Source organism: Callospermophilus lateralis, chromosome 9 (genome assembly GCF_048772815.1).
Source record: "Callospermophilus lateralis isolate mCalLat2 chromosome 9, mCalLat2.hap1, whole genome shotgun sequence".
NCBI lineage: Eukaryota > Metazoa > Chordata > Mammalia > Rodentia > Sciuridae > Callospermophilus > Callospermophilus lateralis.
This window is the reverse complement of record NC_135313.1, coordinates 45,600,379-45,616,021: the sequence shown is the minus strand read 5'-3', so window position 1 is coordinate 45,616,021 and position 15,643 is coordinate 45,600,379. Positions and strand designations below refer to the sequence as shown.

Sequence of the window (15,643 nt, the reverse complement as noted above, 5' to 3'; positions counted from 1 at the left end):
AATAAGTAAATTAATATTAGAAACATAGTGTTATTTACAAATAAAATAAAAAACAAATTCCCAAACTCACTGCAGACTTTATTGACCATTTACATATACCAAAAAATTGGTTAGTCAAGTAGGAAAACTGCTTTTGGATCTGACATTTTTTTTAATAGGAAGTCATAATTTTCTGGAGAATTGCCTAATGTAAAATTTCCTAGGAGTGAAAATACAGCATTTTATATTTTAAATTATGATCATCTCACTGATTAAAAAAAGCTTATCCTCTCTTTCTTTTAGATATACAAGTAGTTGTCAGGTTTGGTTTTATAAAGCAAGGAAGTTTCTCATAAGAATGAATATGTTAAAAGCTGTTCAGTATGAATATACAACTTCTTGTTATTCATAATATAAGACTAGAAATAAATATAATCTCATTGAAGGAAACAACAATGGCAGAGTGAATATCTTGGTGTTACAGTAAAATGGCATACAGCATGAATCAACGATTTTTTTTTAAATCAAAAACTAAAACAAAGGCAGGTCATGCAGTTATATACTACTAGAACTAAAAGAAAAGATAAAGATAAGTGTCAGAAATATCCTGGTATTTTTAATGAGGAAACTGATACTCAGAGATTAATTTTCTTTTCAAAGTCTTGCATGTGCATACTGGCAGAGCTTCAACTCAAAACTCCAAAGTTAGGCAACTGCAAGCTTCACAAACATCTTCTTCCCGACTCCTCATGAGGAATTTCAGATTACCTACAATCTAGAAATGAGCATTTAGTCAAACCATAACTAGGGGACTTTAATTTTCTGTTTTGGGGGGCCAATGTTCTACTAGTAAATATCTAAGTCACAAAACTTATCGATTACAACATTCGTTTTTCTTATTTGGGGGATGCATATTTTTGATGAAGAAAAATTAATTTTTCCTATGTAATAGTAGGGAGCATTGATTCTTTTGGCCAGTTTAAAAGAGATGAGTGATAGCCCTGCATGTGGAGAAGGAAAATAGAAGTAGTAAAGGAGGTAGGTGTGTTGTGGGTGTGTCAGGTGAAAAGAGAATGAGAAGAACTGAGGAAATGTAAACTTGTAAACATGTTTTTTAAATTTTGTGACTGAGGTCTGAAGAGAACGTGACATACTATCCATGGTTTACTACTAAAATACAATGAGCACGAAATAAAATAAAAACACGTGATAAAGGAAATAATGCTAAACTTTCTTTATGGTAATGAATACTATTTTATTATACCTGAGTTGTCCATAAGTACTGACACTCTAATGGAAAAAAATGTGGAATTATTTTGCCTGGATATTTAAATGCGTAAGACTTATTTTTAAAGAAGGTAGTATTCCTTTTTAAAAATTAACTCATCTTTATTCATCATGATGACTCTAATTTTGAAATTAACTCAATATGTTTCAATTCAGAGTTCTTTGTACTATGCTGCTTTGTTTTATTCATTGAGAAAGTAAACAAATAAACCAAATGAAGATTTGTGAAAAATACAATTCTGCTCGACTACTAATGCTGGTAGCTTCAAATTGAAGGAAATTAGAAACGTTCAAATGTATAAAATAAATTTTGGTTTAAAGGGAGGAAGAAAAGAATTAAATATATTAAATGTGCTTTTCTGCTATACATGCTAAGAATGAGAATAATATAGAGAGACCTTTGACTGCCTATGGCTATCTTTCCTGCCTTTTGATTAGCTCTTCTAGTTATCTTATTGTTCAATAAGATAGGCATAGGATATATCAGGATCAAATTATCTGTCTATCTCTTAGTTAAGTAATATGTTAATTAAAATTAATCTACTAATTCACATAGAGTTAACATCTATTTTTAGGAGGTATACATATTTGTAAAGACATAGAAAGATAGTGTGGACTTTTATGTGAGTGTTCACATTAGACCTTTGAGTTATGGCTTAAGTCAGGTTGATATTACCTTTTTTATTACAAGGATCAATAGCTAAAGCCAGGCCAAGTTTTTCATTTTCCTGTAAAGTCTGTTTTCATCCCCATTTTTGTTTCTGCTTAGACAGATACATTGGAGACTTTTCTACTTTTTACTTCTTATTATCTCAGCTTGTGGTGTGAGAAATGGAAAACAAAACATTAGCTCATATTCCTGGAGTGATAGAGAATACATATGAAGTTGCTGGACTTAAAAACAAAACAAAGAAACAAACAAAAAAGCTCATATATAGAAATTTTACACAAAATATTACTGTATTATGTCTGTTAGGGAAAAAGGAGAAAAATGTATACTCAATATATATGAGGCTATGTCTGTAGAACATTTGGTTATAGATAAATGGTAAATCAGGTAATTTACTAGAAAATTGTTGTCTTCAAATATTAACTAGAATACTAGACATGGCAAACCAATAGTAATCCAGTTTTTCAATCCCATGAGAGCATTTCTCATAATAAAAATCAAGGTCAATGTAGAAAGAAAAAAAAAAAAAACAGAATTCTAATTGTCCTCTAAAGGAAAGTATTTGGGAGGGATCTGTCTGAGTGTGGTTCAAGATTGGAATTACGGCTGGTGGTGACTACACCCATTTGTTCAGATGACATCCTGAGGTCAACTTCTCTGAATCATCCCTCTAAAGGAACAGGGAGCTCCAGCCAGCTGAGTCATGCTCTTCCGAGAGCTGTTAATAAGCTGATCTTCAGCCACTTCCATTCAGACAGTAAAATGTCAGACTCATGAAAGAATAAGAACCAGAACCATGAGCTGCCCTGAGAATGATAAGCAATCGGTACTACTTTCTTTTTAATTCACAAGATTCAATAGTTTTGTTTTTCTCTACATTCCTAATTCTGAATGTTCTTTATTTTACATTTTTATAAAGGTTAGATTTTAAAATTAGCATTTCTTTTTTTTTTCCTATTCAAATCCTACCTAGAATATAACCATATAATAAGATGAAATTTCTTGTTAAATACCCTGCTCAACTTCTTTGATTGCAATTTTCTGGGGTTGTAGAACAGAGAATTGATTTTTTTTAAGCTACCTCAAATTCTAATACGCATATTAATTTATAAGTGAATAAAAACATATCACATTGTAAACTTTTGTGTCCTGCAAAGGATCTAATGTATTAAATATATTAAAATTATATATTATAAAGCATATAATTAGCTGGGCACAGTAGCACACAGCTGTAATCCCAGTGGCTCAGGAGGCTGAAGCAGGAGAATCGTGAGTTCAAAGCCAGCCTCAGCAACAGCGAGGCACTAAGCAACTCAGTGAGACCCTGTCTCTAAATAAAATAAAAAATAGGGCTGGGGATGTGGCTGAGTGAGTGAGTGCCCCTGAGTTCAATCCCTGGAACACCCCCCTCCCAAAAAAAAAGCATATAATTAATGTTCAGCTTTGCAGATATTAAAAATTGAATCTGTTTATTAAAATGAAATCAAAACTGATAGAGATTTTAAAATGATATAATATTTTTCCTTGGCTTTCAAAAGCATAGTCTCTTCTCTTTTTGAAGATTTCTTCTCTCTAAAATATCTTATCCCACACTTACCTGAACTCATGTCAATTTTATCTACCTTTGAAATGTTTATCTTGCCTTCTTAAGTATATTATTGTTTGACACTTTCACTAAATATAACTATATATACTATTTTGTAGAGACATTGACACACATTTCAGATACATGTTTTATGCAGGTGTACAAGCTCCCAGGGGATTTTAAGAAAGCTGTGAACGCCCTTTTAAAATACAAATAAATACATGCACATATATTTTTTTTCACAAAAGTTCTTGAAGACCACCCATGGACCACCACTCACTGATGTCCTTTACAGGTGAGGCTTTCAGAACCTATTAGGGAGGATAGGAAGTCACTTGTATCTCTCTATCCTCGAAATAAGTAGATAAAAAAATACAATGCACATAATTGGTGGCGGGAATGTAAGTGTGATACAGAAAATATTGGTGCCTCAGTAATATTTTCACTTTTTTGAGATAGCTAAATAATGATTGCAAACTTAAAAAGGTTTGAAAAGAGTTTCACTCAGAGTTGACCACATATAAAAACAGATCTCCCTTGCTATGTGACTTTGAGGCTAATCTAAACAACTTATGATTAAATGTCTTTCCTCAGTTGGTGTGTTCTTCACAATTCCTTAATAAAACACATATAAAAATAAGTTAACTCTGGGAAGTCTGAAACTAGAATACAATTAATAGCACTCATAGGAAGGCCTTAATACTTCTAAGATTATCTAAAAAAAGTTTATAATCCAGCTTAGTTCCACAACAAGGTTGCCATCTTTGTTATGTACCTGATTTCTTTCTCATCAGTTAAATAGACTTGCTCAATAAGATTAAAACTACAGAACTTTGGACCTACTTTTTCTTCTCTTAGGTGCAAGGTGTCTGGTCTAATTCTTAGGTCCTTGATTCACTTTGAGTTGAATTTTCTGCATGGTGAGAGATAGTGGTCTACACCCAAATGACTTAAAATAAACATACTACAGTGATGCAGCCACACCAATGTTTATAGAAGCTAAATTCACAATAACTAAACTGTGGAACCAAGTTAGATGCCCATCAATAGAAGAATGAATAAAGAAACTGTGGTATATAAATACAACACAATGGAATAATTACTCAGCATTAGAAGAGAATAAAATTATGGCATTTGCAGGTAAATGGATGGAGTTGGAGAATATGATGCTAAGCAAAGAAAGCCAATCCCAGAAAACTAAAGGCCAAATCTTTTCTCTGATTAGTGGATGCTAATCTATGATTGGGGTGAGGGGGTGAATTGGTTAAAGGGAGGGTAAGAGGGGTAATGAGGAATGGGTGGAATAAGATGGACATTATTACCCTAGGTATGTGTACAACTACACAAATGGTGCATCTCTATACCATGTACAACCAGAGAACTGAAATATTATGCTGTATTTGTAATTATGATGAATTAAAATGCATTCTGCTTTCATGTATAAATAATTAGAACAAATGTAAAAATTTTAAAAAATACAAAACTTAAGTGAGATACATAAGAAATTGAATAAGGTACACATTCTTACACAACTAACATAACCAAGTCCCAACATTAATACAAATTATGCAAATAATTTTGTTATTCAGGTTAATTTTACTTGTCTCAATTGTTATTTATAATAACAAGCCAAAACTGTACTCCTTTTGAGTAATAAGCCAAAAAACTGTAGCTCCTTTTAAAGAAAAGAACCTTTTAATTTGTATTTACTCTCCCTAGATTTCTATAGATAGAAATAGCTGAGGAGCAGGGGAGAGGTAATAATTAGGAGAAATGGTGACAGGAAACTATCAGAAACAGCAATCTGCAGTTCCTGATAAAACTTTTAGGCTCCAAGGAATTAACATTGAGCACACGTAGTTTTGGTACCTATTGAAGAAGTGACAGCTTGATTGATTTTAAGCATGTAGAACTCATTTGTCATCTAAAGCAGGAAAAAATCAAATAAAATAGCTTTCCAGATAGCAATTATCAAGCCAGGCATGGTGGCATGCAGTTGTAATCCCAGCAGCTCAGGAGGGTGAGGCAGGAGGATTGCAAGTTCAAAGCCAGCCTCAGCAATTTAGCAAGGCCCTAAGCAACTCAGTGAGACCCTATCACAAAATAAAAAAATAAAAAGTGCTGGTGATATGGCTCACTGGTTATGTATCCCTGGGTACAAAAAAACAAAACAACAGCAATGACAAAAAACCTAATAACTATTATCATAAAAACAAATGAGTAAATAAACTAGTTATTTCAGATGAAATACCGTTTCATAGAAACAGAAAATTTGTTTCCTTATATAAGCACATGATATATATATATATATATATATATATATATATATATATATATATATATATATAGTCACTTGAAGTAGTTCTTGTGATATAGCAGGCAATAAATATTGTTTTTTTTTATACAGGCAAACAAATATAATACCTGTGCTCTTAAAATGTTTCATTTCATTTTATTCCTTTCCTGTTGATTAAAGGTATCATTAAAATACAACTAAAAAAAAATAGTCCTACTACTTCCATCCCAAATGGATGAACATGAACTAGGCTCATCCTGCCATCTGAAAAAGGAAAACAAAAGCAAAATATATAAAATAATATTGGTCAGTGGAGGGAACAGATCCAACAGAGAGGAGGGACAAAGTTTATCCCTATGTTCCTATATCTCTGGTGTAAGGCCTGAGGAGAGGTTTCACACTAAATTTCAGGGGGCTCAAACTCTGAGACAACCCAGTGGTCTCCCTGAGTTTAGGAGACAAAGTCTAAGGAGGCCACAGCAACTACGGCATGAGATCTTCAGGGAGGCCTCAAGTGTTCAGCCACATACTCATTAGAGCGTGCATGACAGAGAATCATTCAAGTCCGGATGACGAATCACTTCATCCTTGTGGGGACAACATGGGGAGCACACATATAACTGGAAATAGTTCTTGTTCACAAGTTGTAAAAAGACACAATTATTGAAGCATCAAGTTGAGAGTTCAGAAGGTTGTTTGCCTCAGTAGTAGAAAAAAATTAACCATAGAATAAACATTGCTTTATTCCTGCATAACAAAGATTAACAACAAGAGAGCAAAATACTAAACTGTTTCCCAACAATTTTAGTAAAACCCAGAAACAGAGCTCAAGTATATTATAAAAATACATAATATACAGTACCCAATAAGGTAAAATTCACAGTATCAGTTATCTACATTCAAATTGCTATCTATATAAAGTACACTAAGATATACTCCACAATGAGAAGAGTCAAAATGCATAGAAATAACACAGAAACTAGAGTTAGTAGAGAAGGATGAAAACAGCAATGTTAACTTGTATTCCACGTGTTCAAGAAGCTAAAGAAAATACTGAGTGCATTAAGTAGAAGTTTAGAATGTAGAGACCAAATCAAATTTCTAGAGATGGAAACAATAATATGTGAGACGAAAAATGCATTAGATGGTGTCTACAAAACAAGTAAGCATGGCAGAAGAAAGGAATAGTGAACTTGAAGAAATAGAGACTGTGCAAATTAAAATGCAAACAGACACAGATTGAAAGTCATGAACAAAGCTTTTGTGAACTATGAGGTAACTTAAAGCATTTTAATTAGTTTATATGTAACTAGATTCCTGAAAGAGGAGAGAATATTTAAAGAAATAAAATAGCAGTATTAGAAATGAAGATCTATATAAATGAAAAAGGAGACTGTAAATCTAAATATATTCTGAATAAAAACTTTAATAGCCAAATTATGGAACTAACAAAATGCCCTTCAATGGATAAAGAAAATGGATGAATAGATAAAATGTGGTATATATGCACAATGGAATATTACTCAACCTTAAAGAAGAATGAAACTATGGCATTTGCAGGTAAATGGATAGAGCTGGAGAATATTATGAGAAGCGAAATAAGCCAATCCTCAAAACCCCAAAGTCAAATGATTTTTTGTGATATGCAGATGCTAATTCACAATAAGGGGGCAGGAATAGATGTACTTTGGATTAGGTGGAGAAAAGTGAAGGGAGGGAAAGGGGTAGGGAGGTAGGGAAGATAATAGAATGAATCAGACATCATTACCCTATGTAAATATATGATATGACTGTTGTGATTCTATGTCATATGCAACCAGAAGAATGAGAAGTTATAGTCCATTTATGTATGATGTGTCAGATGCATTCTACTGTCATGTATAACTAGAACAAATAAAAAATATGTGTTTGAGATTGACATAACAACATTGTGTTGCATTGGTTATAAGGTATATGGAAACAAAATGACAACAATAACACAGAGGCCAGGGAGGGAAAATATAGGTAGACTGTGAAATTTCTTAAACTATAAGAGAAGGAACTTAATATCATTTGAAGGTAGACCATAATAAATTGAAACATCCATTAAAATTAAATAATTACAGAAAGTATAGCACCATGAAAGATCAAATAGCATCATATATAACTCTCAATCTAAAAGAAGGCAATACGCACACACATGAAGTGAAGCAGGAAATGAAAACGGAATCAACAGTATAATAACAATGTTGAGATTTAAAACCGGGCATGCCACTTATCCCATCAAAGGAGAATGGTACAAACTTTCCCACTTAAAGGCAAATTTTGCTTGAGAGATGGAAATAGCAAGAACCAACTACATGTTACCAAAAAAAAAAAAAAAAAAAACCAAATTTTTATGTGAAAACACAAGTTAAAAATACAAAATATTTTACCATGTTGACACCAATCAAAAGAATCCTAGGTTAGGTATGTTAAAATAAAATTAAATTTAGACCAAGGGATGATAAAGAGAGTTGTTTTACAGTGATGGGTAAACTCATCAAGAGGACAAAACAATCCTAAATGTCTAGATACCCAATATCAGAGCTTCAAATCACTTGAAGCAAAAACTGACAGTATAAAGAAGAGTAGATAAATACAGAATTACATTCAGATATTTAAGTAACTATGTCCCAATATTCAGAAGAAAAAGCAGGCAAAAATATTTCATGAAGACATTGAATATTTGGTTTGCACTATGAAATAACTTGATCTCATGGACCTTTATAAAATATTCTATTCCACGATGGCATAATACATGTACTTCTCAAGTGCATACAACCATTTGTCAAATTATATACTATTCAGGGCCATAAAATGAGTCTCAACAAACTAGGTATCATTCAAATTGTATATACTCTTAAACTAATATAATTAAATTAGAAAAAAAAAACATACAAGAAAGCTATCTGAAATCTTTGTGGAAATACCAAAGTACTTCAAAATAATACTTTTCTTAATAACTTATGGGGTCTATGCTGAAATCACAGGGAACTTACAGAATATTATGAACTGAATACAAACATAGCATATTAAAACATTGCTAAAGAAATATTTAGGGAGAAATATTCAGTAAGAAAATAACAAAAATCAGCATGAAAATCAATGAAATAAAAATAAAAATAAAGTCAATGAAACTAAAGATTGGCTTTTTGGCAAAATATACAAACTTGATAAACCTTTAGGTAGACTGATTAGGAAAAAACCAACAAAAACAAAAGGCTCAAGATAATAAAGTAAGCAACTAGAGGTTTGCAATAATTACTACATGAACACATATTATTAACTTTATACCAAAACCAGATGAAAGATACAAATTCCTGGAAATACACAAAACATGATTTAAAAAGCTTACTCAAAAAGAAATAGATGATCTGAATAGTCCTGTAATTACTTTTTTAAATTAAATTATGTACTTTCCCAAATTTCCCACAAATAAAACTCCAACCTCAGATGTCTTCATTAGTGAATTTTACCAAAAATTTAAAGGAGAAATAATTTCATTTTTATAGGAACTCCTCCAGAAAATTTAAGAGATTGGACGGAATTTTTGCCAAGCCTTCCATTAGGGCAGAATTACCCTGATACTGTTACCAGAAAAAAAGACATTATGAATGTAACAATGTGATGTAAAAATGTTCCAAATTCCAGCAAGAAGATCTTGCTTTCATCTTTATTTAGGCAATCAACATTAAAATAATTGTACTTTATTAATATGTTAATTAAGAAAATATGAAGAGATTTATTGTCAATCTAGAATTCTCAATTCTAATTAATATAATTTTTAATAGTCTTTTATTCTGTTAAGAGAGATATAACATGAAGTCTGCCATTTTAACAATTTTTAAGTATACCCAGTTATATTCACAATGCTATGAAATCATCACCAATATCTGTTTCCAAAATTTTCCATCTCACCCAACAGAATCTCTGTACCTGCTAAGCAATTATTCACCATTCATTGTATCCCTGGTAACCTCTAATCTACTTTCTATTTTTATGAATTTCCTGATTTTAGATATTCATGTATGTGAAATCATACACTATTTGTCTTACTGTAACAGGTTTATTTCACTGATCCTAATGTTTTCAAGGTTCACTCATGTCTCATGTATTAGAAATTCATTCCTTTGCATTGGGCATATTTGAAATCAGTAGCACAAGAAAGGGTGATAACAAACACATGACATTTTTATATAAAACCATTTATCTGGGATGAAACTAATCTGGGACTTTGAGGCATTCCTAAATGGACTTCAAAAATATTATCAAAATATTTTCAACAAACACCATTACTCTGGAGAACCATGCTATTTCTGAGATTCACTCAATTTTTAAACATTGGGAAATGAGGAATGAGGTGATGTTGTTAGGCAAATTATTTTGGAGTTCAAGGTTTCAATGGTAAAAAAAAGCATTGGAGGGAAGCTCAAATGAGGTTGGAAGCAGAGTATGGTGGCACCAAGGGTGTAGTATAATACAGGGCTGCTAGTGCACACTACATATGGTAATAAAAACATACATTTTTATCAATGCCTACTGATGAATGTGTTCACATTCTTAGTGTTGAAATCAACTTCTCGTGCTCTGATGAAAAATACACAATATTTTTTCAATTACATTTGGATTGATTGAGAAATTGTTGGCAGTAAATTCAAGTCTCTACAGAGATCTATTCCACCAGATAAAACAACTGAGATAGAATTACTGCAACATTGGGACTTCTTCTGTGGCTCATGGTATCCTCTTATTTGTTTTAAAACAATTTTAAAATATAATTATTCCAACTAACAGAGGATGTAGGATCCCAAAGGGAAGTCAGAGAGAGCTGAAAACAGTGAATTTGACATGGGACCACTTCTTTCTGCAATCGATGGTTTGAAGAAGAAGGAAAGTGGCTATGACCATGTTGCCCTCAGGCTTTTGGCAACTGAATCCTAGGTTCTAGTTCTACATGACATGTCACTTGGAGATGTGAAGATAAGACAAGAATAATGAGCCCCTGGAGTAGACACATGTAATACCAAGAAAGCATCAAGAATCTCAGAGAGCAATGCTCTAATCTGAAAAGAACTTACTGGGAAAATGTGCACTTTTTCATTTTTGTGATATGGGACACCCAGAAACAAGGGCTTTGATACAAACTTCATAACAATAGAATTCATATTTCTTCCAGTACACAAGGCAATGACAATATAAAAACAATGTAGTGCTCAGATACTTCTATAAAAGGTAGCAGAAGCTACTTTTGATGCTGAGTATTCAAAAATATCTTTTTTATATGAAAAGGCAACCCATCAATTTAATTTACCTAAATGAGTTAAATGAGGAAGACAATAAACAAAAAAGGGGAGGTTAGTTGGTTGGGGAAGGTGTTTATTAGAAAATTAGATGAGTTGGATTATAGTACAACCCTTAAACCTTGTCTATATAGCAAAAATATTATAATGACCTAATTAAGCCATCTTAATCTATATAATTTAATTTTTAAAATATACTAACAAATTAATATAAAAAAATTTTATTCCTAAGAGTGTTTGAAATTTTATTTTGAATACTTCCCTTCGCTTTTCACTTTTGATCATGTTATTGGCAGTAAAGCAAATGCTTACAGATAAGAGAAACAAAGCGAACCAAAATAAGCATGTCTGGTTCATCATATCTGATAGAGGACACATGTGTCACCGAAGTGTCCCAACAATGTTCTACAGTCATCTGAAGAAGACAAATTTGGTTTTCCAACATAATACTGAAATTATTTAAAGTACTTAAATGTTTACTCTTGCTTTAAGACTTCGTGTTATTATGTTAGCTATCTGTGTTTGCAATAATATTTGCAAGGCTCTATTGATCCTGTTAATAACATTTTATAAATTTTGTTAATCCATAGTCCCAAAATTTGCATTTCATCTAATTTTTCAGAGCCAAAAGTTAGGCAAGATAAATAATATGACTTCCATCAATCATGCACTGGAATGATATATTTGAAAGAATCCTTAAAATGATTTATGAAATGATTTTGTCAAGTCTAAAAACTTTGTAATATCTTAACACTGTAACAATTTTTCCTCTCTGACATAAACATTATGCTTTTACATATAAAATATGACTCTCTGAGCTGTGTTTCCTGCTTGGGTTCTGCTCCTAGGGTTTATGCTATCTCATATTGTACAAAGTCATTTTGTGACCAATTTCCAGAGCACTGAGTCACAGTGTGGCTGTTGCTTATCTTTTCTTTTTTCCCAAAAGAGACTGTACTTGTTTTTCATTTTCTGATAATTCTTTTATACAAATGAATTATTCTTTTTCCATAATTAAATAACTATTTGTCACATTGTAGTCCTGTGGATGTGTGCTGTTATATTTTGGGCTTTTCTTTACTACCAGAAGCAAAATTTAATATCATTTCATAACCAAAAGGAACAGACAATACTAATGTAAGCATGTAATCTGTTGCTTCAATTGACAAAATTTCATGATATTTAGGTTTTTTAAGATATATATAGATTTGATCATAAATATTCTTATTTAAGTATCTTAGAATATGAGGGAGCCTTAGATAATTAAGTATCTTAGAAACCAAATAAAAATATTTCCATAGTGATTAGTTAATGAAGGCAAAAATATTTGATTTAGGTTATAAGAATTTTAATGTTTATACTTCCTTTTAAAAAACACCAACTAATAGCAATGTAAAAAAAAATTCTTTAAACAGAAGCTGATACATGGTTGATATTATAGTTCTTTATATGTTACTAAATGAAATTTTATAACCAGATACAATTACTAAAGAATTCATTTACAATTTTAAAATAATAGAGAAACTGCACCTCATCAACTGCTCACAACAGTGTTCATGATCTGATACACATAAACAAATGTTGCTCATATATTTGCTTAAGAACTAAAGGCAAATGCTAAGGTCTGAATTTTGCATTGTAACATGAGTCTGCTTTGTTTCTGAGGAAAAGCTGATTTTCATTTTAAAGGAAGAGATGGTAGTTCTCCTTTCCCGGTCCTCCTGGCCTGCTTTTCCCCCAAGAAAAAGAATTAAAAGTTATTTCTCATGGGCTAGACAGCATATTCCCAGGTACTCACGAGTAAAATCTCTGACGAAAGTTCTTGGAAAGATTTTTTTCAAAACGGACTTGAGGCTATTTTGTTTTCCCTTCCAGGTATTGAAAAGAGGACTTAACTTCTTCACTTCTTTTAAACAGATCAAGAAAGTGGGAAGTGGAGAATACTGAAAGAAATGCAATCTGATCCTGCTAGCAGGGAAAGGGTGAGGTAAATTGGAGGATTATCCAGCCCAAAGTCGCTGTGTGTTTAGGAAGAGAGAGGGAGCCTTGGAGTCTGTTTCAGAGATCACCAGCTGGGAGTAGCCTGGCTTCCTGTTAGGTCATGCTAGCTCTGACTCTATTTAGTCTCATTTTGCCAAACTCTTCAAAAGCCTGCTGTCCCCCCACCCCCGCCCCCATTATGAAGAAACAAATGAAGGAAACAGTTTGCACTGTTTCAGACGTTACAGGAATTTTTAAATAACTTTTTTTTTTTTCGCTTTCCAGGATTTTTTTTTAAACTTTATAAATTTATCATTACATTGTTAATAAGTGAGCTTTCTTTTTGCGGCTGATTTCTTATCTTCTTCAAATAATTTCACCCACATTGTCAGTACAGTTCTGAAAAAAAAAATAAATATAGATAGATAGATAGATAGATAGATAGATAGATAGATAGATAGATTATCCAAGGTCACTTGGATAATGTGTTGTCAAATCAAAATGTCAGGCTGTGAACCCTCTTTGGCCACTTGCTTACTTTGCAACTTTGGCCAAGTTATTTAAATTCTCTCTGCCTCAGTTTCTTTTGGTCTAAAATGGTAATGATAATAATTCCTAGGCTTGATAAACATACTAAATGGATTAAGATGTAGAAAGGACTTAAAAGGCAGGCCTCAGCACATAGCAAACCTCCAATAAGTACTATAATTATTGCTGTTGTTCATATTATTATTTTACAGAATATGTAAATATTTAGAGAAGTTACTCAGCCTTGTGCTGTTGTAAATCTCTATCATTGAGGTTAATGCTTGGTATTTCTTTAATGGAACTATGGTCATAACAAGCAGAGATCACTGGAGATTTGATAAGATGGCAAAATCTAATTTCACTTTGAATGCTGATGTCATATGACCCCCTAATCCCCCAGTTCCTTGTTTTCTCCATCTCAGATTCTCTTTGCACTTTTCAACTTTCTCACTTATTTCCTTTCACTTTAATGCCAGAGGTAATCTTTCCCTTTGTGTGTAATTTAATTGCTTTATTTAATTCTTGCAATTAGCCCCTGTAGAAGATCTGTTCTATATGCTCACTGCACGGGTCTAAGAAGCTGGGTCCTGTGTATGGGGTTGTGATTCAAATTATGCAGCCCAAATTCAAAGCACAGGGGTTAAATCCTTCCCATGATGCTTCCTCTCCTATGTTCTGAATTTCGTAACATTAACACAGACCGTATTGTTGCCTCATGTCCAGCCCCTCAGCCATGACTCATGTTCCCTTCTCACTCATGTAGTTGCAGATAGAGGCTTTGTAGGCTCTCCTGAGGTACACATAAACTGTACCCATCAGATTTCCTTTCTTGAAAACTTGAAATAAGATGGAAAAAAGTAGACATGACGGCTAGACTCAATGAAAGAGAGTGTAGGGAAGGCCTACACAACACCATAATGGTTGTGTTCAAGATAATGATGTGAAGAAAGCTAGTTCAAGGTGAATGATGAAGAGAATAGAGGTGAGAGAACATGTAGCCTCTGAGAGAGAGAAGTAGGGAGAGATGAAGGCAGGAGTAGGAGTGAGAAGCCAGTATTAAGAGTTTGAAGTCAAAGACATACATGAATAACTTATCTTCAGTTTTTGAAACCATTAAGTATCTTTTTTTTTTTCAATATCTAAATGAAGACTTTTTGTTTTTAATAATCTAGGGAAGCAGGAACAATTAGATATATGCTAGGGATAAGGGGAAATACTTGACTTGTCTTCCTATCCTTTCTGTGGTATATTATATCATTTATTCGAGGATGTTTGCTGCCCTGCTCTCTGGTCTCTCCTTGGTTTCCAGTGAGAAGAATGTATTTCCGTCCCATTAGCACCAGATTTTGCTACATTAGCAACTTGGCAAATAGAATTAATAGAAGAAAATATAAGTGACAGCTAAGTAAAATTTTTATGGACTTCATGGACAGTTATTCGGTTTTATATTCTATAATTCTTGTCCAGTTTTTCTGCTAGATGATTATTTAGTTTGCGATAAGGGCTGTTCTTTCAAACTGGATCACAAGATGATTAAATGGAGCACCCATACATGAAGGGGACTGAGATGCTCCCTTTGCTGGTAAAAGCTCTGCAGATTTAGGGATGATTTGCTATCAAGCATAATTTAGGAAGAAATAAATAATGCACATCTTGCTACCATACTTTTTCCCCTGGAATATGTAGTAGGTTGACTGTACCAATGGGACCACTAGAACTCCTCTCCCTGGAATCCCATCTTCTTTCTTCTTCCTACATTCTTCATTGCAGGATATGAAGTAATTTGGGGAGAATGCTTTCTGGAAATTGATTCATGGAAAGTCCCAGATTTAAACAGAGATTAATTAAACAATAACATTAAACAGCAACAAACTTGAAATATGTTGCAGATTAAAATAAATTTGTGTTTAGCAATTTAGTAACAAGAAAAGGGTTTTCAGGAATTTAATAGTCATAAGCAAGCTGACTCCATCTGTAGGAAAATTCCGTTCTTTCAA

At 32.7% G+C, this 15,643-nt stretch overlaps 1 protein-coding gene across 2 annotated transcripts in view; it reads right to left on the bottom strand.

The window, feature by feature from the left end:
• Positions 1 to 13,218, bottom strand: part of Tfpi (tissue factor pathway inhibitor) — a 77,302-nt gene extending 64,084 nt beyond the window's left edge. For both annotated transcript variants that reach the window (XM_076866259.2, XM_076866261.2), the window contains exon 1: positions 12,937 to 13,218. The gene's annotated coding sequence lies outside the window, so the exon portion shown is untranslated. The remainder of the gene's footprint in view (positions 1 to 12,936) is intronic.
• Between the last annotated feature and the right edge of the window lie 2,425 nt (positions 13,219 to 15,643).